Source organism: Megascapheus bottae, chromosome 9 (genome assembly GCF_031878675.1).
Source record: "Megascapheus bottae isolate mThoBot1 chromosome 9, mThoBot2.hap1, whole genome shotgun sequence".
Classification (NCBI taxonomy): Eukaryota; Metazoa; Chordata; class Mammalia; order Rodentia; family Geomyidae; genus Megascapheus; species Megascapheus bottae.
This window is the reverse complement of record NC_143517.1, coordinates 32,556,467-32,581,614: the sequence shown is the minus strand read 5'-3', so window position 1 is coordinate 32,581,614 and position 25,148 is coordinate 32,556,467. Positions and strand designations below refer to the sequence as shown.

The 25,148-nt window shown below is 36.7% G+C and overlaps 1 long non-coding RNA gene across 1 annotated transcript in view; it reads left to right on the top strand.

Annotated features, from left to right (window-relative positions):
* The window catches only part of LOC150058980 (uncharacterized), a 46,874-nt gene extending 25,471 nt beyond the window's left edge, over positions 1–21,403 (top strand). Inside the window, exons 3-4 of the long non-coding RNA XR_016536577.1 lie at positions 16,499–16,609; positions 21,140–21,403. This is a non-coding gene — a long non-coding RNA (uncharacterized LOC150058980). The remainder of the gene's footprint in view (positions 1–16,498; positions 16,610–21,139) is intronic.
* The last annotated feature ends 3,745 nt before the right edge of the window (positions 21,404–25,148 follow it).

Sequence of the window (25,148 nt, the reverse complement as noted above, 5' to 3'; positions counted from 1 at the left end):
GTAAATGATCAGTTAGGTATTAGCACTTAGATTTGTTCGCACAGACTTGATCCATCAATCTCAGCATTGACAGAGACTTAACTGAATGACCTTCTGTTGGTCCTTAACCTCTGCCACTTCGTCTTCATTGGTAAAATGAGGATATCAATACACAATCTTCCATGTAGGTTGCAGGATTAAGTTAAATAGAGTGTCATGTGAAAGGTGGCCATTACCTTATCTATCCTATAGAAGTTACTCAATCCATTGTGGCAATTATTGATCTATAGGTACCAAAGTAAGAGGCATTTATATGTACATGGCACAAAGAAACAGCCATTGCTTTCTCTGCCTTTGAACGATATAGTTGAATCAGTAAAAAGAAAAGTATATGTGATTGAATTTAATCCTAGTCCTAGAATTTGGTAGAGTCATTTTTTATCATCTCTGTTTTTCAGGTGCATAGTAAGAGATTATTAGATGTTAAACAACTTGTCAGTACTAACACAGAACTCAAGTGGCAGAATTGAGAGATGGGTCAAGCTTTCCTGGGTTCAACGGTCTTTATGTTTGGAGAAATATGCATAGCCTAGTGAAGGATAGAGTTACACAACTCAATTTCAATCAGAACATTTGATTGAGTTTGTAATATTCGATCTGATATGATTGGTGCTTTGGAATATCAATAAAATTAATCCATAGTTTTTGTCTCAAAATAACAGTCATGAGAGAAAGATATACTAGGTACACAACTTATTGAAATATTAATATTCAACAAATGCAATGGCTTTTATTTATTTATTTTAAATAAGCAAGCATGAAAGGTGTTGGGTTCTGCAGTAAGAGGGGTTAGGATTTGGTGGGTAAAAAAACAATACATACTCTATTCCAAGAGGCTTATACATGGTTGGATGCCGATTAACAAAAAGTACAAATATATCTACCAAATAAACTTAGACATAGGGTCCTAGGAAAGTAATGCAGAACTTTGTGTCCGTCAGTTTGAGCTTCTTTCAGTGGAAGGTCTCTGAGGATGTGAAAAGGTGAGTTATGATAAGATGGGTGGGAAATGTTCCATGTAGAGGAAATGATCAGAGTGACGCCTAGGTGACCTCTAGAAGGTTGAGAGAAGCTGAAAGCTTTGAAGACTGAAAATGAGCCTGAATAAGATAAGCACAGAGGTCAGGAGAACAATGGTTCATATGCAATCTGGAACTGGAAGAGGGAGCCCCAAATGTGTATAGCCCACATAGAAGAGTCAAATCTTTTCTTTTTTTTTAGTTTGATGAGAGATTCAAGGAGAGAAAAGAGTATTTGATTCACTTTGTGTAAAAAGGTCTCACTGGCTGTTGTGACAAAACAGAATTTTCAGATGAAGCTCTAAGAGAAAGAAGTAAAAGTAATCTGATAGAGAGAAGAGAAGATGGATAAGCAATTCCAGATCCAGGAGACAGCGTCACATAAGGAAGAGAGTTTAGGGCACTTGGAGCATATTTGAAAAGCAGTCCATTTCCAGTGTGGCAAGAGCATTTGGTACTGGGGAGGATGTGATGGGATGAAGCCAAGGAGGAAGGTAGCTTACTAGGTTACATCTAGGTGCCAATGTGGTGTCTGTTAGTGTTTGTGACTGTGTGGACGAAATAAAAAAGGGCAGGAAGGCTACTTATGAGACTCCTGCAACTGCTCATTTGAGAACTGGCAGAGGAGTGAATAGGAAGATGGGAAAGGAAGAGACAGAGACACAGCTATTGACACAAGCCCTGACTGTGCTTGATAAGAACTGGATTTCAGTGACAAGAGGAAGGGGAATCTGAAGCTATTTACCAGGCACATAGGGATGGATGCCCTTTTCTATGGGAGAGAGGCTAGAGGATATGGTGGAGATTTTTATCTGTGAGCCAGCTGAAGGTGAGGAATTGGCAGGACTTGCATGTGATGAAGCTGAGACAGTTGGAAAAATAAAGCAGGAGCTCAGGAAGTTGGCCTTTAAGAACACACCTATTCCAACTAATCTTTCATAATCTGTGAACATTTTTGTGAATTTTTAGATATTGCTATTTTCAAGAAGACAGAAGTTTCACAAGTGTTTGTCAGAACCAACTGGCATTTTCTACCAAAGGAAAGGTTTTTCATCTTCAGAAACAGAACGTTCAGTAAAGAGAAAACTGGTGGATGATTTCTACTTCCTTTGCTGACTTTGGAAGCTGAGTTCTCAGAGTTGTTCATACTCAAGGAATGACATTCAGGAATACTGTAACACTACCTTAAGTTTGGGAGGTAAAGAGGTCTTGTTAAAGCAACCTGCCCTTGATAATGAAGAGAGAGACAAATGCTTGTGTCCCAGTAGGAGTTAAGTGCTAAGTGTAGGAGGATGCAAACTTTCTTTTTTTCCCTCAAAATTTATGTGTGACTGCTTTGATAGTTCTGGCAAAATATCAGATGCAAAAGACAGAACCTCAGGGCAATATAAATTGCTAGATGAGAAAAAAAGAAGATGTCAATAGGAGGGAGAAGGCTCTTTTAAAAAGCACTTTAAAGTTTTCATTTGAAATAGACCATTCTCTGTTGTGCCAAGCTGAACAAGCTAAAAAGCAAAATGGAAGGTTTATGCCTAGTATCAATTCCCATGTGAGTAGGAGTATCATTCTTGCTGTTTTTTTTCTTTCTCTCTACAGTTGTATAATCATTTCCAGCATTTACATTTTCTTCACATGAGCCAAGGCACTACTTTGGTTGCTGATACTAATTTGAAGATATAGAGCCAGGGGCAGCGAGATACCTAATTCACCAGCAAAGGTCATTTTTAATTGCTATCTCTAGTGTCTCAGGGCTGCATCATCGCTCATCTGACATGACTCAGTCTGGGCATTGGTGGCTCTGACTCATGGAGCTCCTAATAGTCAAGAGCTGGTATCACAGACTGCCTGGCAGACTATTCCATTGAAGCCAGGGAAGAGAAAAAATGCAGCTGATGGCAAATCCCTAGCTGACCTCAGTGAGTGAGGCCACAAAAGATGGTACATTCTAAGGGAGATCATTCATTTTGCATTGTACTTGCTCTTTATTATTGTGATTAGTGAAATGATGATTGTTTTCCTAGTGGATATTTAGTCATCCTAATTGTCTTGGACGTACTCAGAGGTAAATAGACATGCACATTCTTTGCAAAATCACCATCTTGCACTGTGGGCAGTAGGAATCCTATGTATGGCTCATGTGGGCTAGGGTTGCTTGGCATCTGACCATCATCTTCATATAACTGTCCCCTGTATTTCAGACAGCTTGTGTCAGATGTTTATTTACTCATGATAGCAAACTCAGGAGGAAAATACCCCTACCCTTTTTTTTTTCAGTTGAAGGATCTCAGTTTCCCAAGGACACATTGCTAATAGATAATGAACTTGAAAACTTCACACCGCTGAACTCTTTTCAGAGCCAGTGCTCTTTAACTACTCTCCTAAACTTCTTCTCATCTGTAAAATATGGGTGGTAATATCACTTGTCTTTAGGGTTGTTGTACAGATTAAGAAATAGAATGTGGTGTGTGTGTGCAGTACCCGAATATACTCCAGACAATCAATAAGAGGTTGATGGTATTACTAAAACTAATGAAGAAAAATCTTCAGTAAAGCCTTGTAGCAATGAAGCTTTTGCCAGAACATCACCTTTGACTCTTCAGTGTGAATTAAATGTGATGTTACCAGCACTTCAAGAAAAAGGCAAGGAACCCAACATAGAGAAATGTGATGTCAGAAACTGCACAATCTGGGTGGAAACGTATTTTTATTCATTTTGAAGCATCATGGTAACTATCATCTCATAGTTAACATTGTGGGTTTCACAGTCCTCTCCCTTTGGTAAGTTGTGTCTAATAAAAGTGAAACTCTGATTAAGCAATAACTCTATGGGCAGAACCTGGAGATCCAGAATAAGGGTGGGGAGCACTGATCTGCGAAAAAAAATTGCACAGGATAACTGTGGTACATGTTTAAACAAAACCAGCAATATGAAGAGAAATAGTAGAAAGAGATTTCCAGATTTTTAGTAGGAAAGCAGTTACAGGGTAAATTTTGTTTGAGAACATTCCTAGTCAGGACACATAGAACAAAGTGAAAAAACAATGTGGTCCAGGCCGTGGGTGCCACTTTGGTTTACATATTTGTAAGGTCAACAAAACGTAAGTGAAGCCATCTAATGAAAGGAAACATCCAAGTAGGACTTTGATTAATAAAGATGGTGATCTACTTATTGGCCTTTTTGTTCTTTTCTGGTATGTTTGCTAGGGATTTAAGCTAGGCCCTTGTGCACTGTACGCAGACATTCTACCACTTTTGTCATCCCTTTATACCTGAAGTTAAATACAATTCCTGTCAGAGGGAGCATAGAGTAAACTTCTGTTGAATGAATAAGGACATAATCATGGGCTAGAATGAATAAGGTTGGCTTATCAAAACAAATGGTATAAATTCATGGAAATTGCTAATGGGAACTTGACCCAACAACATATCAGGCTGCAAATCACGGAACAGGCTTCTGAGCTGCAATCCCTGAGGGCATTCCCTAGTGCACAGAGCAAGAGAAATTAACCAGGACTGATGCCCTTTTTATTTTGTGTCTGGCAAACAGTGTGTGATCTAAGGGAAGATGGATATCTAAGGTGGAAGACACCACAAGCTTGAATTAAAAAATCTCAAATAGGGTAGAGGAACAGACGACATTAAGACAACAATTATGGTTTTTTCTCATATTGACAGTATTAATAGGGCTTGATTGTAATGAGTCTCAAGAGACAAAAAGGATTTAGGAAAGGTAGATTTTGCATATTATTATCTCTTAGGACAAGCAACAAGAGAGTCTATAATATAGACTATCAACAGGGGTTACACCATCAGAAGTAGAATAGACATACCAAAAATTCATATTTTTTAAATTATCCTCATGTATGCATATGAAAGCTGAATGTCAAAGTGGTTAGAAGGATAGTCTGTTGTTAAGGAATTAGAAGAAATAGAAGTGGCAGGATCCCATCAGCCTTCCTCTTAATTGTACCTACTTCCAATGTTGCTTTGAGGCTGAAGTTAGAAAAGTAGAAATGGCTATAAATACCTAGTTCTGCTCTTCACAGTGAACAGTAAACAGTTAGTCAATGATTTGAGTGTTTCATTTTGTGTTCTTATTAGGGTCTAGCTTATAAAAGTTGGCTAGACATTCTCTACATATTACATAAAGGAGCCCATGAGACTATCTATCTTTACCTATCTGTCTGTCTCTACTGATGACTTTGTTGTGATAAATCTTGTTACAGATTACATCAAATTTTCATATATTGATATTTGAAATTATATGTATCTGGTAGATATTAAGATTCATAGATTCAAAAAAGAATTAATATTTGGCTTACCATAAAGATATAAGAGATAAGGAAATAGATATATGACTACAAAAAGTGAAAAGTAATTTTTTTCTCACCATCTACTACACATAGAATGAAATTTCATACAAATGATTTTTTATATGTGAAAGAGTAGGTAACCAACTTTTTGGGGAAGAAACTTTATAGGAGTTAATTATTAGCTGCTCAGTAGAAAAAAGGGATTTGACATATTAAGTGAAGTAAGCCAAACTCAAAGGAACATAGCCTCAATGGTTTCCCTCATTTGTCATAATTAGTATAAACCTTGGGCTTGCCCAGCAGATGCTTACAATAGGGCAAAAACTAAATACATAAAGCCATATAGGATGAGGCTAAATGAAAAGACCTCCAGGGTATGGAAACAAGAGCCATATAATGTGTGATTGTTGTGTTTAATGTACTATGTTATTTCTCATCTCTTTTGTTGTCCCTTGGTTATTTCATATTGTTACAGTATCTTACCTTGTTATCTGGTATATTGAATATATAGGATATACAATAGGATAGGGAAGGGGGGAAAACAAGATATGAGGAGGGGTGGGGAAAGGAAATGGGGACAAAAACATGAGAAGGGGTATCAATATTTGTGAAGTTGCATTGCCTGGACTCTGTTCTAGTGCTTACTCAAGGTTGGTGCTTTATCACTTGAGCCATAGAACCACTTCCAGACTTTTATGTGTATGTGGTAGTGAAGAATCAAACCCAGCGCTTTGGCATATAAAGCAAACACTCTACGACACTCTGTGGAGCATGTCACATCAGGGAAATGAAAATGTATGCCTTAGAAAAAGAGGCCTAATTCGTGGCCCAGTGCTCACTTCCTGGTCTTGGGACCACACCTGGCTGAGATGGTGCCTGTGCCTGGTAGGAAGGTGTGGCTGTGGTTTCTGACGTAAAGTAAGGCCACCTCTGGGATAGGCCTCCCCCCCCAACCCTTCCGCCCCCTTGGACAGCACCTGATTCCCCTTCTTTACCTATAATGAGAGTCAACATGTGGACCTCCCTTGCCCTGCCCACCTTTGTGCTGATAGGCGCATGTACCCTATATTAGCTGAATGTACTTCCTCAATAAACGAGTTTCTGCCTTGACTGGTCTCCCTAACGGTGTCTGATTGTCCTCTGGGGAGGGAGGGCTGGGTGCGAGTGGTCAGTCGGCCCTCTTCTTTCTCAGCTAGTCCTGGTCCAGTGTGTTCTCTCCATCCCTCTTGCCGGTCGGAAGGGACTGAGGACTAAAAATCCCGACAACTCTTGGCTCAGGTTTCCTGATCTTTTAGTCTCTTTGTTTTTGTGGTTATATACAGAGCACTCTGGACTTAGTAGGACCTCTGCTCCTGCCTTTTATCAATGCACAAAGCAATTCATATTTAACAGCAGTTTTATGGTCCACTGACTGTACTGAAATGTAGCACTTTACCAACTACAAACTTTGACATGTTTATAACAGGGAATTAATCTGAAAATATGCAAGAGGGAGGCTTCTGAATATAATTTATAATCACACTAACTTTCACATAGGTGTTAGATAGCCTATAAAATTAATGCTTAGGCCTTATATTTTGAGGTCAGTTTTGCCTTCCTTTAAAGGACTTAGTGACATCAGTAGGTAAATTGAAGGTTGAAGTCCCAGTTCTTTTGAGGGGACATCATGCCTTATGAATTTGCATTAGTATTAAAAACAGCAAGGACATAATATAATTAACACATATGAAATTCCATTTTTAATAAAAAATCAAAACCTAGAACGAACCTTACAAAGGAACTTTAGATAAACATTCTGTTCTGTCATAGCTAATAGTCATTGGTTTTTCTATAATTGAAGATCATTATTTCTTCAGGTTTGTAGCTTTTTTGTGTGAATTCTCCATTTACAATTATTATGTATTGGTCTTTATTTCTTTAAAAAATTTTAAATAAATATTATAAAGGTGATGTACAGTTACAGATATAAGGTGAAGAGTAATTTCCTTTTGGGCAATATCATACCTTTCCTTGTTCTCTTGATCTTTATTTCTTAACTCTTTCATTCCTGTACTATTTAGTGTCAGAAGTTTCTAGTTATTCTTCAAGGTATTCAATTCCTAGAACTGAATAGCAACTTTACATGTCTACAGTTGCCTTGAAGTGTTTATATGCTTTAATTAATGTTGAGCTATTTCTTAGCCTTCAAAGCACTTTTATGCAGACCCTAATTCAAAGCAAAGGGAAAATACTACTCTTCAACTGAATGCTCTGTTCTAGATGTACTCAAGAAAACTCAACATTCAGAAGAGTCCTAGAAAAGGACTAAACATTAACTTGGAAATTTTATGGTAGTAAAAGATGATTCAATATTTTGCACTCAGCTGTCTGAAGTGTGCTTCAGTTTTTATTTTAATTTTCCTGTGATTTCTCTTCAATAAGATTGTCAAAATAAAGTTCTATGTGAACTTAAATGTTAATCAGTGAGATGAGACCAAAAACTACTTAAGGAAACAACTGAACACGTTGCACAATTAGATAGCAGATAACTGCATGTGCAGAGATTATATTTTATTTCATAGTGGTGGGGATATCTGACTATGAGTAGTGATATCATAGTAGTATGGATGAGTGTGTGTGTGTGTGTGTGTGTGTGTGTGTGTGTGTATGTGAGTGTGCTGTGGTAGTGTAGCCTATATGCCCACATATGTTTTGTTCAGGAGATGGGTCATCTTGTGCACTTCAGAAGTCATGTCCTTGAGTCTATCTTAGTTTACTTGTGTCATCTGTGATGATTCATGAGCCCAAGGAAGAACATGTCATTGTGTTTTTGTATCTGTATCAAAAACCATCTGAAAAATAACTAAAGCAGAAAAGGAGGGAAGGGTTTCATTGGAAAAGTATCTGCCTAGCAAGAACCACGCTCTGAGTAAATTCCAATAGCACTAAGAATCTTCAAAGAGATGAGAATGACGGCCTCATCCCTGAGCACAAAGGATAATATTCGAGATATATCTAATGCCTCAGCAGGAAATTTATAGTTTCAAGGTCACTGAACATACATACACTAAAATATATGTGCATATAGGCCCCACTACAGTACTACATCGTTTATTGTATTAAAAAATGAATCAGCGCCATGCACTTTCATTTGAAAAATGCAATGATGGGCATAGTGGTAGAGTGTTTGCCTAGCATGCACGAAGACCCAGGTTCGATTCCTTGGTACCATATACATACATAGAAAAGCTGGAAGTGGTGTTGTGGCTCGAGTGGTAGAATACTAGCCTTGAGAAAGCCCAAGGATAATGCTCAGGCCCCGAGTTCAAGCCCCAAGACTGGCACCAAAAAAATGCAATGATTTCACTTAAGAAAATCAACAATAATCACACAATGTCCTGTCATCTGTTAGGATATATTCAAATGGCCACCTTTGCCACAGAACAGTTCTTACTCTGGGGCTTGAACTCAAGGCTGTGGCACTGTTCCTGAGCTTTTGTGCTTAAGACAAGTGCTCTACCACTTGAGTCATACTTCCATTTCTAGTTTTTTTTTATGATTAATTGGAAGTAAGAATCTTACAGACCTGGACTTTCCTGCCCTGGCTGGCTTGAAAACACATTCCTCAGATATCTACCTCCTGAATAGCCAGGGTTATAGGCAGGTATGCAAAGCTGTGCATCTCTTTATGTCCGGGAGCTGTTCAGCATTAATGTTTTGTCCTTGGCTAAGCCCATTTACCATTTTTCTTGAGTATTATTCCCTTCTATTCTTTTCTTCTTACCTAAATATTTTTTAAAGAGTGACTGCCTTAAAAAAAAAAGCAGGATACTCAGTTACTCAGTTACTTCAAATGTCAAATAAACAATGAGTCATCTTCTAGAACAATACTTCCCCAGCTTATACTAAAAGCTGAGTCACAGTTCCTCTGAAATGCAAATTTAACTGGGCAATCTGCATTTTTCTTTTGTGTCTTTTAAAATGGATACATAATCATTGTACATATTTATGGAGTACAGTATGATAGGTTGATGTATGTGCATGCTGCATAATATTGAAATTAAGGTATTTAGCATAACTATTACATCTTACATTCACATTTTTTAATGGTGAAAGCATTCTAGCTGTTTTGAAATATCCAGTAAAATATAATTCATCATATTCACCATAAGGTACAGTGGAATACCAGATACATTTTCTCCAATTAACCTCTGCCTATAGTCCTCTTCCTGTCTCTTCCCAGCCTCTATTTACTGTTCTTCATGTTTCCCTTCATCCCTTCCAGATTCTAGGAATGAATGAGATCATGTGGCATCTGTTTTCCAGTGCCTGGCTTGTCCATGTGATGGGCTCTGGGTTCAACTGTGTTGCTGCAAATGACAACATTTCATTCTACTTGATGGTTGATCAGTATTTTATTGTGTACATGTAGCACACCATGGAGGCTTTGACTATTTATATTTCCTAGCTATTATGACATGTACTAGAATAAATGTGGGAGTGCACATTGTCTTTTTGATGTATTGATTTCATTTTCTTTGGATATATATCCAGTAGTGTGATTACTGTGTTGTATGGTAGTTCCATTTGCAATTCTTTGAGCAACCTCCATTCTGTTTCCGATGATGGATGTCCTACCTTACATTTCTGCCAAGAGTGGATAAAAGCTACCATTTTTCTGTACTCATGCCAGCAATTTGATGCCTTTTTGTCTTTTTTGGTAATTGGCATTTTAATGCAGGTGAAGTGATTTGCATCTCCCTGGTGATTAGTGGTGTTGAGCATTAAAAAAAAATACATCTGAGGCTGGGAGTTTGGCCTAGTGGTAGAGAGCTTGCCTAGCATGCACCAAGACCTGTGTTCGATTCCTTGGTACCACATAGAAAAAGCCAGAAGTGGTGCTATGACTCAAGTTGTAGTTTTTTACCCTTGAGAAAGCTCAAGGACAGTGCTCAGGCCCAGAGTTCAAGCCTCAGGACTGGAAAAAATTAATACATTTAGGGGCCAGGAGTGTGGCCTAGTGGTAGAGTGCCTGCCTCAAATGCATAAAACCCTGGCTTTGATTCCTTGATACCACATCCACAGAAAAGCTGGAAGTGCTGCTGTGACACACATGATAGAGTGCTAGCCTTGAGAAAGCTCAAGGATGGTGCCTAGGCCCTGAGTTTAAAATCTAGGACTGGCAAAAATAATAAATCTGTATATCTAATTTAAGAAACCTCTACATTCTTATTACTCATTTATAAATAGATAAGTTTTTTGGTCCCTAAAATATTGTTATTATTATCCCTGTCAGATACATAGTTTACAAGTATTTTTCCTGCTCTACTACTGGTTGTTTGTTGTGCAGAGACTTTCCAGTTTGATGTGCTCTCACTTGTTTATTTTTATTTTTGCTTGGGTAGTGTGTCCTTATGCAAACCATCTACCCAAACCATCATTCTGCAGTATCTTGCTTAGGCATCTTGTCCATATACATTAGTTGCTAACCTAGTTTATGTGGACTCTTGTGTACAGTGAGAATGAGACATATGGAGCCTCACTTTCTATGGACAGCCAGTTGCCTTGTGCCAATAATGGCTCCCCATACCTGTTATGTCAGTAAATTTGATACTCATGGACCTATTTTGCAACTTATCAGTTTATTCTCCTCATCTTGAGAAATGACTGAGAAGCAAACCGAAGCGTATTGAATCATGTCTTAGTTGAGAGAATGGAGCCACCACTCCTGTACTGGATGATGAGGCAGTTGTTGCTCAAGCATTAGAAGAGGAATCAGCAAAAGATGAGTAATGAACCAACTTTGGGTATGTTTACATAAGAATGCCAAATGAAAATTTTAAGCACCAATTACTGCAGAGAGTTATTACAGAGTGACAGGGAAGAGTGTCGTTTTGCATATCTGTACACCATAATGGAGCAGGACTTTGAAAACAATATGGACCGGAATTCATCAGTTTTAAATAGTCTTTGAAGCATACCTTATTCTGTTTGGTTCATGAACATAAAATCACACTTGATCAACAACACAGTATCTAAGGTGTTCTTATTTAAAAAAAACCACAAAAACTCCATGACAGAAACACATGAAGTCTTTGGCTACTAATTGGTTTCATCTTCCAGTAAATGGTTTCAGAGAATCTTAGTGAAAGCATATTTCACTCTTAGACTTTCTTTTTACTTGTGACTGTCTTTTCTCCGATGATATGCCTACTGGTCTCATTCCAGCTAGGACTACTATGCAAAGTATTTTAATTGAGGCAGAGGGACTTCAGAGCCACACAAATCCTTGATGATACATAAGATTTCTCAGGAAATGAAACATTTGAGTATAAGCCAATCAAAACGGACTTAAAAGACAACCTACAAATGAGTTCAGTTTGTCAAGATTGACTGTATTGAAACAAAAGCTATTCTCCCTTCCCTTGAATAATTATGGATCTGATAGGTTACCCTCTTTCTGTTTCCCTCATACTCTAGACCTGATTTCACTTGTGGAATATTGTCTGTACTCCTTTTGACTCAGGATTTCAAATGATTTCTGGAATTTCCTATGATAACTTTTGCCTAAGCTACCCGCTTTGACTGGCTCAAGCTTGTCTGCCATCCTGAAGTAAGTCCTTACTGGGTGCCAATCTGTGGACAAAGTTTGAGGACTGTTTTTCCCTCTTATTGACTGAGTATATCATTTATTGCTCAGTCCAGAAAGCAAAACTTCTTCCATGTATTCCAAGAACAGAGGAGTTAATGAAAAATGAAAGGCACATTTGGTCACTGGAAGGGCTAGTGAGAAAAGGAGTATTATCACGGCATCACTGAAGTAGGTGGCTTGTTACAGTACCTGGAAGCCACCGAAGATATCAAGCTACTCCAAGAAAGATTCCATCAGTTCAGGGTGATCATCAGCATTTAAGTGAGAAATTTACAAAGGCTGCTCAGAAGCTGCTATGAATCTCCTGTATGTTCTTACATATGGTTGTCTATGGGAATTATGGCCTTTCTTTAGCACTCTTACTGTGGTCATTTTGAAAGATTGAAAATATTCCCCCACCTAAAATTGGATTTGAATATAGAGATTGATGATATTCTTACATATATCAAGAGGAGATGCAAAGGATTATTATTCACTCAGTGAAGCTGTCTGTGGAGAGTATGGTTCCTGTGGAGAGGTTCCAGAGCAATCACAAAAAGAAAGCATGGACAGGAGATTGGCTTTAACTATATATATATTATATATATAATATACATATATTATCTTTAAGTAATTGTAACACAAAGGTGTTATAATTCATCATGTCATCTTATGAGTACAATGCATCATGGTCAGAATTTCTCCTTTTGTTATTCTCCCCCATCCTTCCCAACCCCTGGATTTCTGTGGTTTCATAGACTATGTGCTGAATATCTGAAGGAGAGGACTGCAGAGCCCCTTTCCCTTTCTATGGTTAGGAGACTGGGTTGCCATGATTTCTGTACACATAATCCACAGCTGTGAAATTCTCTCTGGTGTCAAAGGAGAGTATGGTCAGGCTCTTCTAGCTTTCAAGAGATGAGGTAGAAGAGAAAGGGGAGCAGTGGACAGTCCACAGTAAACATCAGAATTGGGTTTCTGCTGCTTAATACGAGGTATACTGAACCATGTGGGGAAGGGGATTTTGAGGATTTGGGTGGCAATGCTGAATTTAAAGCTGAAATTTAATGTACTAGGTGTCATCTCAGGTCTTCTTCATGTTCCATCAATGAATTTTTAAAATGAATATCGGAATTATTTCAAAAGTTAAAGTGATGACTATATTTAAAATCAAGCTGGAAAGCAGAGGTCAGAAGGATTGTGGTTTAGGCTTGTCCAGATATAAAAGGTAGTATGGCCCCATCTCAGTAAGCCAGCTAGTCATGGTAGCTCACAGAATCTCCACTGTGCAGTAGAAGTAGGTAAGATAATTGATGCCACGGCTGGTCATGGTATATAGTACAAAATTCTGTCTGAATAAACAATGAAAAAGCAAATTATCTTGGGAAGGCAGCTCAAATGAAACAGCACTGCCTACCAAGGCTAAGGCCTGAGTGCCAACTCCAACATTGCCAAAGGAAAAACCAAGGTGGACGTTACATAATCTTTAACTGTAAAAATGAAGAGTAAGCAATAAGTGATGTCATCAGTCTTATCAAATCGTTAAGTAAATGTGAGTGATATTTCTTTGAGAAAAGGGGACTGGCATTCATTTACATTATGTACATGATAACTATTTAATTTTAAATAAATCTGATTAATAACGGGGAAATAATGATTCTTGAAATACTTTGACTTGAATATAAAGTATTCCTGAATATGATAGGACTTTAGATCATCCAGAAGTAGGTCTCTTCAGTAATTAATGCCAAGGGCTCCCTAAAGTCCCTAATTGGAGTCTATGGATTCAAAGAATAAAACTCATCTTCAGTCAAAATTAGTAGAATTAGCAACCACTTCTGCAAAGCATAGCCCAATTCTATTCCAGGTTTCAAAGTAAAGAAAAAAAATGACATGTGGAAAACAAAGTCCTAAGCTTTAGCTTTATTTCCTTAAACAATCTCTCTAAAGCAAGAGCAAAACCAGCCATGCAAGGACAAATTCTAATCTGGCCCTGAATGTTGTCCATGAAAAGAGTGATGACAACTGACAGTAATGTCCAGCATTCTTAACGTAACAATGATTTCCACTTGAAACAGAGAGAGCTGTGACTTACTGCTCATTGAAGTCAGGTACCTCTGAGAGATGCTTTATTGTGTATTCTGAAGCACATCTTTCCAGGTAATGAGGTGTGAGAGTGACTGATAAGCACACAGAATATGGAAGAGCACAAAATCATAAAACAAGCAGGTTCACCTTAGTCATGACTGCAGGTAACAAAAGAATCCTTGAACTAAAAATGTTGAGTAAGGAGACCTAAAAGTAAACCTTTCCAAGCTATGATTTAATTTTAAAATCAGTAGCTTAGAATTGCATAAGAATTTTCAGATAATTCTACTTTAATTTGTGAAGAGCTTTTAATATGCATCATGAAAGATAAACTTTATGATTTAATGTGCAAGTACAGATTCTTGTAGGAGTATGTAAAAAGTTTTTCTTAATTCATGAAGATTTTAAATCCTGTAAATCCATAAAGTTCTACAGCATGAAGATAGTAATAATTGCCTGGGGGGAGAGGAGAGATATGTTTGGGGATTGGTGGAAATTATAATTTGGTAACATTTTAAAATACATTTGATTTACATTATTTCATTTGATTCTATGAAGAAGACATTCTGACTATTTTTGTATGTACTTTACAGTTTTAAAGACTTAATTTTAAAAACTTGAATTATTATATTATTATTAATTATTTTTGAGACAGAGACTTGTTATGTATTTCACTTGGTATTTTCTACCTCAATTCCAAAGTGAGTTCTGGGATTATAAGTGTCTGCTACCATATACAACTTAAGGTTAATTATTTTTTAAGAATGGAACTATGTCTACCCAAAATGTCAAATTTTGGTTAATATGTAGTTATAGCTCCTTCTTAGTGTATCCTACCAGAACCTGTGGTTTGGATGTTTCTAATAAGTGCCTTTTTTTTTTGCCAGTCCTAGGCTTGAGCTCAGGGCCTGAGCACTGTCCTTGGACTTTTCTCAAGGCTAGAGCTCTACCACTTGAGCCTCAGCACCACTTCCAGCTTTTTTTTTCTATATGTGGTACCGAGGAATCGAACCCGGATCTTCATGCATGCTAGGCAAGCACTTTAACCACTAGGCCAAACTCCCGGTCCAATAAGTGCCTTTTGACATTTGTAGTTTTGTATGTAATAGTATGCCTTGAACTTGTTTCCTTTTGAGAACAAGTTATGATTTGTAGCCATAGAATTTAGAATTAGGATAAAGTACCATGCTACTTTTACTAAAATGCATATTTTTGTTATTTTGAATATTTAGAAAGTTACAGAAAAGTAAAAAGGAGCAACATTAAGCTCACATGAATCTTTTTTAGTTTTAACAGTTTGGAGACATTTGAACAGTAAAATTTGAGGCTTTTAAAAATCTCATAGTAATGTTTTAGAAGCATTAACCATTTTGTTGGCAATAGTATGTGCATTAGTTAAAATTCTTATTTTTAAGAATATTTCTAGGTTCACAATATAGACATTGTCATTTTTACTCAAGGATTATACATTCAATCTTTCATTTCTATAATGAAAATAAAGATAATTTCATGAAAATGCATTGAAACAGTGGGGAGTTGATAGCTTACACTTGTAATCCTAGCTAGTTAGGTGGCAGAGCTCTGAGGATTGAGGTGTAATGCCAGCATGGTCAGGAAAGTCCATGAGACTCTTATCTCCAATGAACTACACAAACACAGCCAGAAGTGGAGCTGTGGCTAAAGTAGTAGCATACTAGCTTTGAGCATAGAAGCTCTGGGAGAGTGTCCAGGCCCTGAGTTCAAGTCCTATGACAGGCATACACACACACTACTTTGAAGGATAACTTTCAATTAAATGTCAACCATATGACTTAATGAGCATTGTCATGGGTTAGTTTTTCTGTCAAAATGAGTTTATAATGGTCTGACAATTTAGCTCAGTAGTACAGTGCTTGCCTAGAATATACAAAACTCTGGGTTCAATCCCTTAAGCCACAAGAAACAAATGAGCATAATTGATCAATTTAATGATCCTTAGGTCTTTTTATGACACAAGAACAATTATAATATTTATTAGAATAAAAATGTACTAAGTATTTTATTAAGATGGTCTTGATAGGATTTTAGCAATAACTTTTTTTATTCACTGATTACAGTTTGGCATTTATTGAGTAAAAGTAGGGCTTTGGTAACATGGGAAGAGCAGAAGAGTGAGCCTAAGTTTCCACTCTATCTTTTTTTCCATATATTTTTATTGTAATTAATCGAAGAGTTACATTATATTCGCCAGATAGAAGGTGCATTACTTCACATACATTGACACCCTTTCTCATGTCTTGGTCTCCATTTCCCTCCCCCCACACCCACCTCTCATCTTGTTTTCCCCCCTTCCCTATCCTCGTCCAAATAACCAAATACTATATACAATATATCAGATAACAAGGTCTATCTTTTATGAATGGTATGAGTTTTTACATTACTATTTCCAGGAATCCTCTTTCTGGTTATTCATCCTTCAGATCTCAGCTCAGATACTGCTTCTTCAAAGAGACTTGGCACAAAATCTACACCTGCCCAGTGGAAGCAGTCCAAAGCTACAGGTACTTTCTCACATCATACTGTTTCTGTTGTTATTTACTTAACATAAGGTGACATGATCTTTCTGTGTTGGCTTGTGCATTATTATCTATTCCCTCTCTTTAGAGGCACATTATATGGAAATAGTCACCTGTGTTGTGTGTCACCTGTGCCAATAGCACCTGGAACACGTTAGGCACTTTGTTAATCTTTTTTTTTGCCAGTCCTGGGCTTGAGCTCAGGGTCTGAGCACTGTCCTTGGACTTTCTCAAGGCTAGAGCTCTACCCCTTGAGTCTCAGCACCACTTCTGGCTTTTTTCTATGTATGTGGTACCAAGGAATCGAACCCAGGTCTTCATGCATGCTAGGCAAGCACTTTAACCACTAGGCCAAACTCCCGGCCCCTTTGTTAATCTTTTATGAGCGAAAGAATATAGCTGAAGTTTTCAGGAGATCGTTTCCTCAAAGGCTACTTGGAATGGTTTTCATGCTTGTGAGAATAAAGTAGGATAATGTGGTAGCATGGATGTTATAACATTGGAAATTGTTTTTACATACATAGTCCACAATATGCAGATTGATGTCTGTTCTAGGTGAATGTTAATAAGCTCTTTGTTTTTCTTAAGAGATAGCAGCATTCTATATAGAAATTTCTGGACTCATCTCTTTAACGCATTCTTACACCTTAGCACAATGGTTCATGCCTGCAATTCCTGCTGTGTAGGAAATGTAAGTAAGAGGATGGCTCTCTAATGCTGGGCAAGTGTAAGGACCTCATCTGAGAACAAAACAAAACAAAAAAAACTAAATTAAAGTGACAAGAGTTGGGAGAATCGCTCAATTGGTAGAACACTTTTCTAGTAATGTGAGGTCCTGAGTTAAAACCCTAGAATTGCCAAAATAGTAATCATAATCATAATAACACTTTGGTTTACTTTTTCTTGATATCTATATCATATAGCTAACTCATACTATGAGATATTACTTAAAACAGTAATTTATATAGAAAAATAAAATGAAACTTTTTTTGGCCAGTCTCAGGATTTGAACTCAGGGTCTGAGCACTGTTCTTGGGCTTTCTCAGGAGTAGTGCTATACCACTTCTGGCTTTTTCTATGTATGTGGTACCAAGGAATTGAACCCGGGTCTTCATGCATGCTAGGCAAGCATGCTTACCACTAGGCCAAACTCTCTGCCCAAAATAAAACTTTTAAAACAGAAACTTCAGCATCTTGCTGTAATAATGGTTTAAAAAACTGCACATTTTCTATTCTTCTGAGGGATGGAGTTTGACTTGTTTCATTTCCCACTGGAGTTTCAATAATTGATATTTGTCACTGACATGAGCCTGTAGGATTTTAAGGATGAAAATCACAATGTCACACACTGAATCCAAAAAGTATTATATAACTTCTTGGTATAATCAGGGTTTATTTTCAAAGTTTTGATAGATGAACTGGAAGAACCATCTTAATTTGTAAAAAGAAAAAAATAGTATTTGCCAAGTAGAATAGTATTCTTCACTCAAGATGACAGGGTGTTGACTTTTAATATTTTAGCAATCACTTGTATCATTTTAACTATCTGGATATATCAAGTCTACCAGGCCTCTTATCTGTCCTTAACAGTGAACTATATCACTGAGCAGAGTTTGTGGTATCCACAGTGGCCTTCCTGGAGGTAATTCATCATGTGGGGCTTGCAAAGTGCTCTTTCATCTTGATCTGTGTATATGCTTTATATACTGTCTTATACTGTCTTCTTCAGGGAGTTAGGGAATAAATATTATATATGGCCTGATGTTACATGGTACAGGAGGGAAAAATGATTTCTTTCAGGATGTGGTTTTTCTGATACCAAGCTAAAATGTAGTTTCTGTGTTTTATAAAGATTTTGTTAAAAATCTTTGACAGAAATATTTAGCAGTGATTGCTGTAGTATAAAAACACTCAAGCCTTTCACAGGTATGAAGCTGTACATACTATTTCCTGTCCAGGCCAAATCATATAAATTTCATTGGTCCACTGGGTTCTGACTTTTACACATTAAGAGTTGACTTATTTCAAAGTCCTTCTCAATTGATATTCTTGCAGATGTTCCCCCCACCCCTTTTTTCTTAACTCCTTTGCAAGCTCAGCAACTGCATGCTTGTGAGCTAAGTTTGATATTAGAATTTTTCCAGGGAGATATGGAGCTATAATCATCTCTAGTCTCTGGTAGGAACAATGCAGGGAAATTTGATATCGAGAGGTGAACTGTTGGTTTGTTCCCATCACAACCTGTGATTCCTTCTTGCCTATCCACAATAGGATACAACAGGCTACACTTATTATTCCTTTCCTGTCATTCCTATCATGATGACTTCTTTGAGGTCTGACATGAACTCAAAGGGAAACTGGCAAAACCATATGCGAATCATGTGAAATGTACGCATGGTTCCTATAGGGAAGTGTTTACAGTTTCAAGCTACTAGGGGTGGAGAGTCAAAGCAAATCTTATGAACTAGAGAATGAAAATGACTTCACGTTTTCCAACTCATTTGTTGTTCATTTCATGAACATCAGCCAAAACAACGTACTTCACAAATCTAAAAGCCTACATTTCCCTAAATATTGGGAAAGAAAACAAGGAAAATAGATGAGGCATGGTTGAGAGAAGACAGGACCAAGGAATAAATAAGTCTGACTTCTAAAGTAAAATGCTATTCAGATTTTAGATTTCAAAGAGATAACATCCCCATCTCCCAATGGTGTGAAGAGTAGCACTAAATCTCTGTGTTTGCTGCCCAAGTTTTTACCGTCCACCAGTGAAATGGACTACATACTTATCTGTGTGTATAGTCTTGTGATAGCCTTTAATTGTTGCCTCTATTATTCCAGTCATATTTGTATTTGATTAGTTTGATAATTTGCAGCTTATTTAACAGAAAACATATCATTGGTTGGTTGGTTAATTCACCCACTTATTTAACAGAGAACAGCAGCTATGAGCACAGACTCTTGGGGCCAGGTGATCTGGGCTGTTATCTTTTGCACTCTTTGATTTTGTGCAAGTAGCTTGATGTGTCTATGCCTTAATTCCCCCACCTACAAGATGGATGAGAGAAGAATCTATACTTAGAGTATTACAAGGAGTAGATAAGTTAATGTCCATAAAGAACCTAGTGTCTAGTCATTAGTAGCTTCATTTGACAAATGCGTTCAATAAAGTCTCTTCATTCTAGAATAAACACCAGGACTTATGTCCACAGATACAGGAGAATTTCTCAAAAAGAGTATATGTATTGACCTAAGTGTTAAACAAATCAACAGCAGTGAAATATTCAATTAATTCTTTATATAGATATTTATTAAGCACCTTTATATAGTAAGCAGTGTGCTAGATACTAGAAACACAGCAGTTAATTAGAAATAAACATCTATCTCATTTAGCTCCTGGTTCTGGTGCCATGACATATGTGAACATTCTAACAGCCTGGGATCAGGTTAAGAAGCATAGAAACTTTCTGGATAAAGCGGTATTCAGTTTGAATTTTGTAACACTGGCCAGATGTATAGCCAGGAAGATAGAGGGAAGGCAAAAGGATCTAGTTTAGGTGCAGAAATAGAAAGGTCATTGGCATTTAATTTCCTGAGTCAAAAGCTCCATCCTGTTTTCAGTGAAACTGTATACTTCTATCATGAAGAAAAAGTACCTTTTATCTTAGGAATATCCGAAGGTATATTAGCTATTTATTGTAGTAGAGCTTTCCTTTGATTTTATTTCCATGTTGCAGATCCATATCCCCTCAAGAAACTGTGCTTAGTTGTGGTGGCATTTCACACAATGTGGTCTTGCAATGGTGGAAAATGAGTGGAAATACTACAGAAATTAGGTTAAAGTTCTTTACATTCTACAATTTATTGGCTGGGTAGCATTGTATAATGTATTTTACTTCTTCGGAATTCAGTTTAACTGTATCTTAGGAATATTAATTCTGAGCCATGTCTGACAACAGTCATGGTAAGGCTCAAATAAACGAGTTTGTTAGTGGCAACTGATACTTCACCAATAGAATTAATATGCATTTTAATGAGGATAACCTGAGTATGTTCATGTGCTTAGTACTTTTCTATCATTTAGCTTTGTCAATATTTTTGCAAGAGATTGAGAGCAGCTTGCTCAATATTATATACAGTAATTTCATGATTTCTGTAGCAAATTGGTTCCAGGGATTGCCTACGAATCCTGAAAATCTGCAGGTATTCAAGCCTTTTATCCACAAGAGCATTTTTGGCATACTTCACATCATCTCTTGATTATTTATAATACAATACCAATGCAAATATGATGTAAATATCTGCTACACTGTGTTGTTTAGGGAATAATGACAAGAACCCAGGTCTTTACATGGTTCAGAATGGATGTAACATTTCCCCCTTGATGATTTCTGATCTATGGTTTGTTGGCACTTCACATGCTGACCCTTGGATACAGAGAGCCATCTGGGACAATTAGGAAAACCAGATGTCAGACTCAAGTTTATTTAATCTCATTTCTTCTTTTTACAACAGAAACATGGCCTTTTCCTGAATCTTGTGGACTCTCCCATTATCTTGAGGAATCTCCCTCAATCTGGAATATGTAGACTTTCTAATCCTCATTGGCATGTTTTGTAGTCTTTCAAAAATAAGCTTCATAGTTACAATCCTCCAACTTCAGATTCTTTACTTAATTTTCTAAAATCTAACAATGGTAGATGGAGAACAGGGACTTTAAAAGGAAATGGGGACCAAGACATGAGAAAGGGTATCAATGTATGTGGATTAATGCACCTTCTATCTGGCAAATATAATGTAACCCTTCTATTTACAATAAAAATATATGAAAAAAAAGAGAACCCACTGGCTCCTGTTTCCTTTGCGTGGCCAAACTTCATGACTTATACCCCTCAGTGTCTGATAAATTCCACCCATCCATAACTCTACAAGCTTAGTCTACTTTTGCAGTCCTTAGTATTACTTCCTTTTATAGTCTAAGGCCCCAAAATGTTAACTCAGAAGAAAGGGGGTTCCAATGGGGCATTACAGAAAGATTTTTAAGTAGCTAGATAAGGAAAACACCTGGAACTACTCATTAATATTTGGAAAGAAATGCAGTTGTGACAAAGCCTAAACTTTCATTTTAATGGAATTAATTTAATAACATTACGTCCTTGTCTTTGTGTGTGCTTAAAAGCCCTGTGTCTTTCTCTGTTGTCTAAGAAGAATAGGCAGGACTAAGTTCACCCAACACTTAATACCTTCTCAATTCTACTGACCCTCTGACAATTTCCTACTGACTTTATGTCATAGCTACCATTTATATCTGAAGTTGTATTTTAAGCTCAGCTGTGTAATGTTGCCATTTTCCTAACTGGGACTTTACATTGGCAATGGTAGGTACTGAATTCAGTTTACTTAAAATCAGTAAATGGATAATTCACTATACATGTATATATACTATTAATTTCACTGTACTTATCAAGATGTCACACATTTCTTTAATTTTTTTTCATATATTTTTATTGTAATTAATAGAAGGGTTACATGATATTTGCTAGATAGATAGTGCATTAATTCCCATACATTGATACCCTTTCACATGTCTTGATCCCCATTTCCCTCTCCCCCACCCCGACCCCTCATCTTGTTTTCCCCTGTTCCCTATCCAATTTCAAATAACCAAATACAAACATATCCGATATATCAGGTAACAAAGTGAGATACTGTAACAATATGAGATAACCAAGGGACAGCAAAAGAGATGAGAGATAACATAGTACCTTAAGAACAACAATCATTCATTATATGGCTTATGTTTCTATATCCTAGAGATCCTTTCATTCAGCGTCCTACTATATGGCCTTTTGTATCAAGGTTTTGCTCTATTGCAAATCTCTGCTAGGAGAGCCCAAGGTTTCTACTGATTATGACAAATGAGGGAAAACATTGAGCCTAAGTTCCTTTGAGTCTGGCTTACTTCACTTAATATGATCTTTTCTAAGTCTTTCCATTTCCTAACGATGGGGCAATGTCATTCTTTCTGACAGCAGCATAGAATTCCATTGTGTACAAATACCACATCTTGTTGATCCACTCATCAACTGAGGGACATCTAGGTTGGTTCCATATCTTTGCTGTGGTAAATAGTGCTGCAATGAACATTGTTTTGCTGGTGGATTTAGTATGTCCTTGTTTCTGGATGATTGGGTAAATGCCAAGCTCCCCTATGACCCAGCAATTCCACTACTTGGCATTTACCCAATCATCCAGAAACAAGGACATTCTTTAAATTTTTTTATTAGAATATACTATTTGTATTATGTATTAGGCTTAGAGGAATCCTTAGAAGCAGCAACTAGTGCTACTCTGAGAAGGATGAATGTTGTCTTTTTATATTATTGACTATGTTTGTGAACTGTTAATGTTTTAAAATTTAACACAGTGCTAGAAACAGTTATGCCTTACGTAATCCCCCAGCTTATCATGTTTTATAATTTTTGATAAAACTGAAAATTTTTGTGGCTTCCATTTTAGATACAAGTTGTGACAATAATGGCTTTCTATACAGACTATTTTCTCATGCCCTTCAGGTAAGGATACCACAGCAGTTCACTGAGTCCCATTCCAATTGTCTGTATAGGTACCTTCTCTACTTAATGCTAGAGTGTGTTTGAAAAAATTTACCTTGCAAGGTTTTACTGGGACAAAAAGTCTATGTACTCAAAGAGCTGAAAGTCAATTTGACCAACCTTGCATTGCATAGAAATGGGTTGAAAAATAAAATGTGAGAACCTAGTAAGTTGAGGTATACAGTATAAGGATCAGAGAAGGCTATCTGACAAAGCTCAAAAATCTACACTGTGGTGGCAGTGACCACGTTAAGGGTATGTGAATTTGTTAGTGTTAGGCTTTTTACTACAGATTTTTGTTCAAGTCTTAGGAATTTAAAAATTATATCTGGTGGTTAGGGTCTTTATTATAAGAGAATGTTAGTGTATTGTTTAAGGAATTGTTCCAATTAAAAGCAGCACACCCTTTTCTTACCAAGCATTAGAAGAATCTCAAAATAAACTTAAGAAGATGTTTCCATTACACAACACTCAAATCTCCAAGAGTACTGACAACAATAGCCATGATAATAAACACATCAGGAAACTGAACAATTTTCCAAAAGTTTTTCCACTTGAACTATCTCCCAAAAGTTTGTCCACTCCCTAGTTACTTAGTATTTGCTTTCTCAAAGATCTCGTAATATAGTATAACAGAACCCTTTGTTATGTATTCTAAATTGGACTGTCATGCCAACAGATGATCTTATGGACCACCAACAATAACATTACAAAGCACAAGATATTTGATATTTAAAAAATATATTTTGATACAATGAGCTGAAAATTCCATCAACTTAATGAAAATATATTTCTTCTAAATTATGTTTGTGAAAGGCTAGTTTCTTTGAGGAAATATTTTTAAAGTTACTCATGATGCACAGAGAGAATAGCGTTTTAAAGATACTTCATCATTCACAACTCCTATGAAACTAACATAGGTAGTGAACAATGAATGTTTAACTATAGTAAGAAATAAGCACATATTATGAAAATTTATCATGTATTGAATCTAAACCTTTTGATTAATGACATAGCTTGTTGAGATTAGCAAAAATTGTGAGCATTGACAAATCCATAAAATACTGCTCTTGAAAAGTGACAATTAAAACTTTGCAATGATTCTATTGCAGTTAATAAAATAAACTTATCAGATCATATCATATTTTTATTGTTCTGTATTCATGTTGCAATCCAGGTTAATATTTAAAAAAATAGGTGCCTTTTAATAGTTCATACAAAGAAGAAGACCCCATTCTGTGTTTTCAAAAAACAAAGCTTTTGAAGATTTGCTTCCATTTTTACAACAGGTAGATCCAAGCAAAGTACTGGGTCAGGTAAATTTTGAAAATCTGAGCAATTCTAGTTTCAGAGAAGATAAAGGCTGTCTATGCATGACTGAAAACAAAACCCTTAGAATGACATAAGTGGGTTGTTTAGAAGACTATGTCAGTACTTGAAAAGAAGTTCATAACTTACAACTTTGTTTCAAGAGAAAGATTTAAAGGAAGCACTTGACTGTCAGTAAATCTGGCTCCTGTGAAACTTTGCTTTCAACACTTCATTATATCTGCATGCCTCTTTGGACAAACTATGCAGAAAAGGAAGATAATTAAGTCTAAAATACCCAAGCAAGCATCTCCTAGGAATGCTGCTGCTCTTATAAAAATAAAAGCACAAGGAGATCTTTCAGAAAAACCTATTTAGACAGTTCTCCTTAACTTATTAAAAAGAAGAATGAAAATGGGCTAAGCAATGAAATTATATTTCAATCTGGATCATTACAGACTTGCTAAGTATAGGGGTCAAAGTGTTAGGCCAATATTTTCTGACATTGGGTCTGTTTAAGCAAAGCTTGTGATCTCAGAAGGGAATAGATGAAATAAAACATTAATGTGGAAAGTCAAAGAAACATATTGCATGATACACTA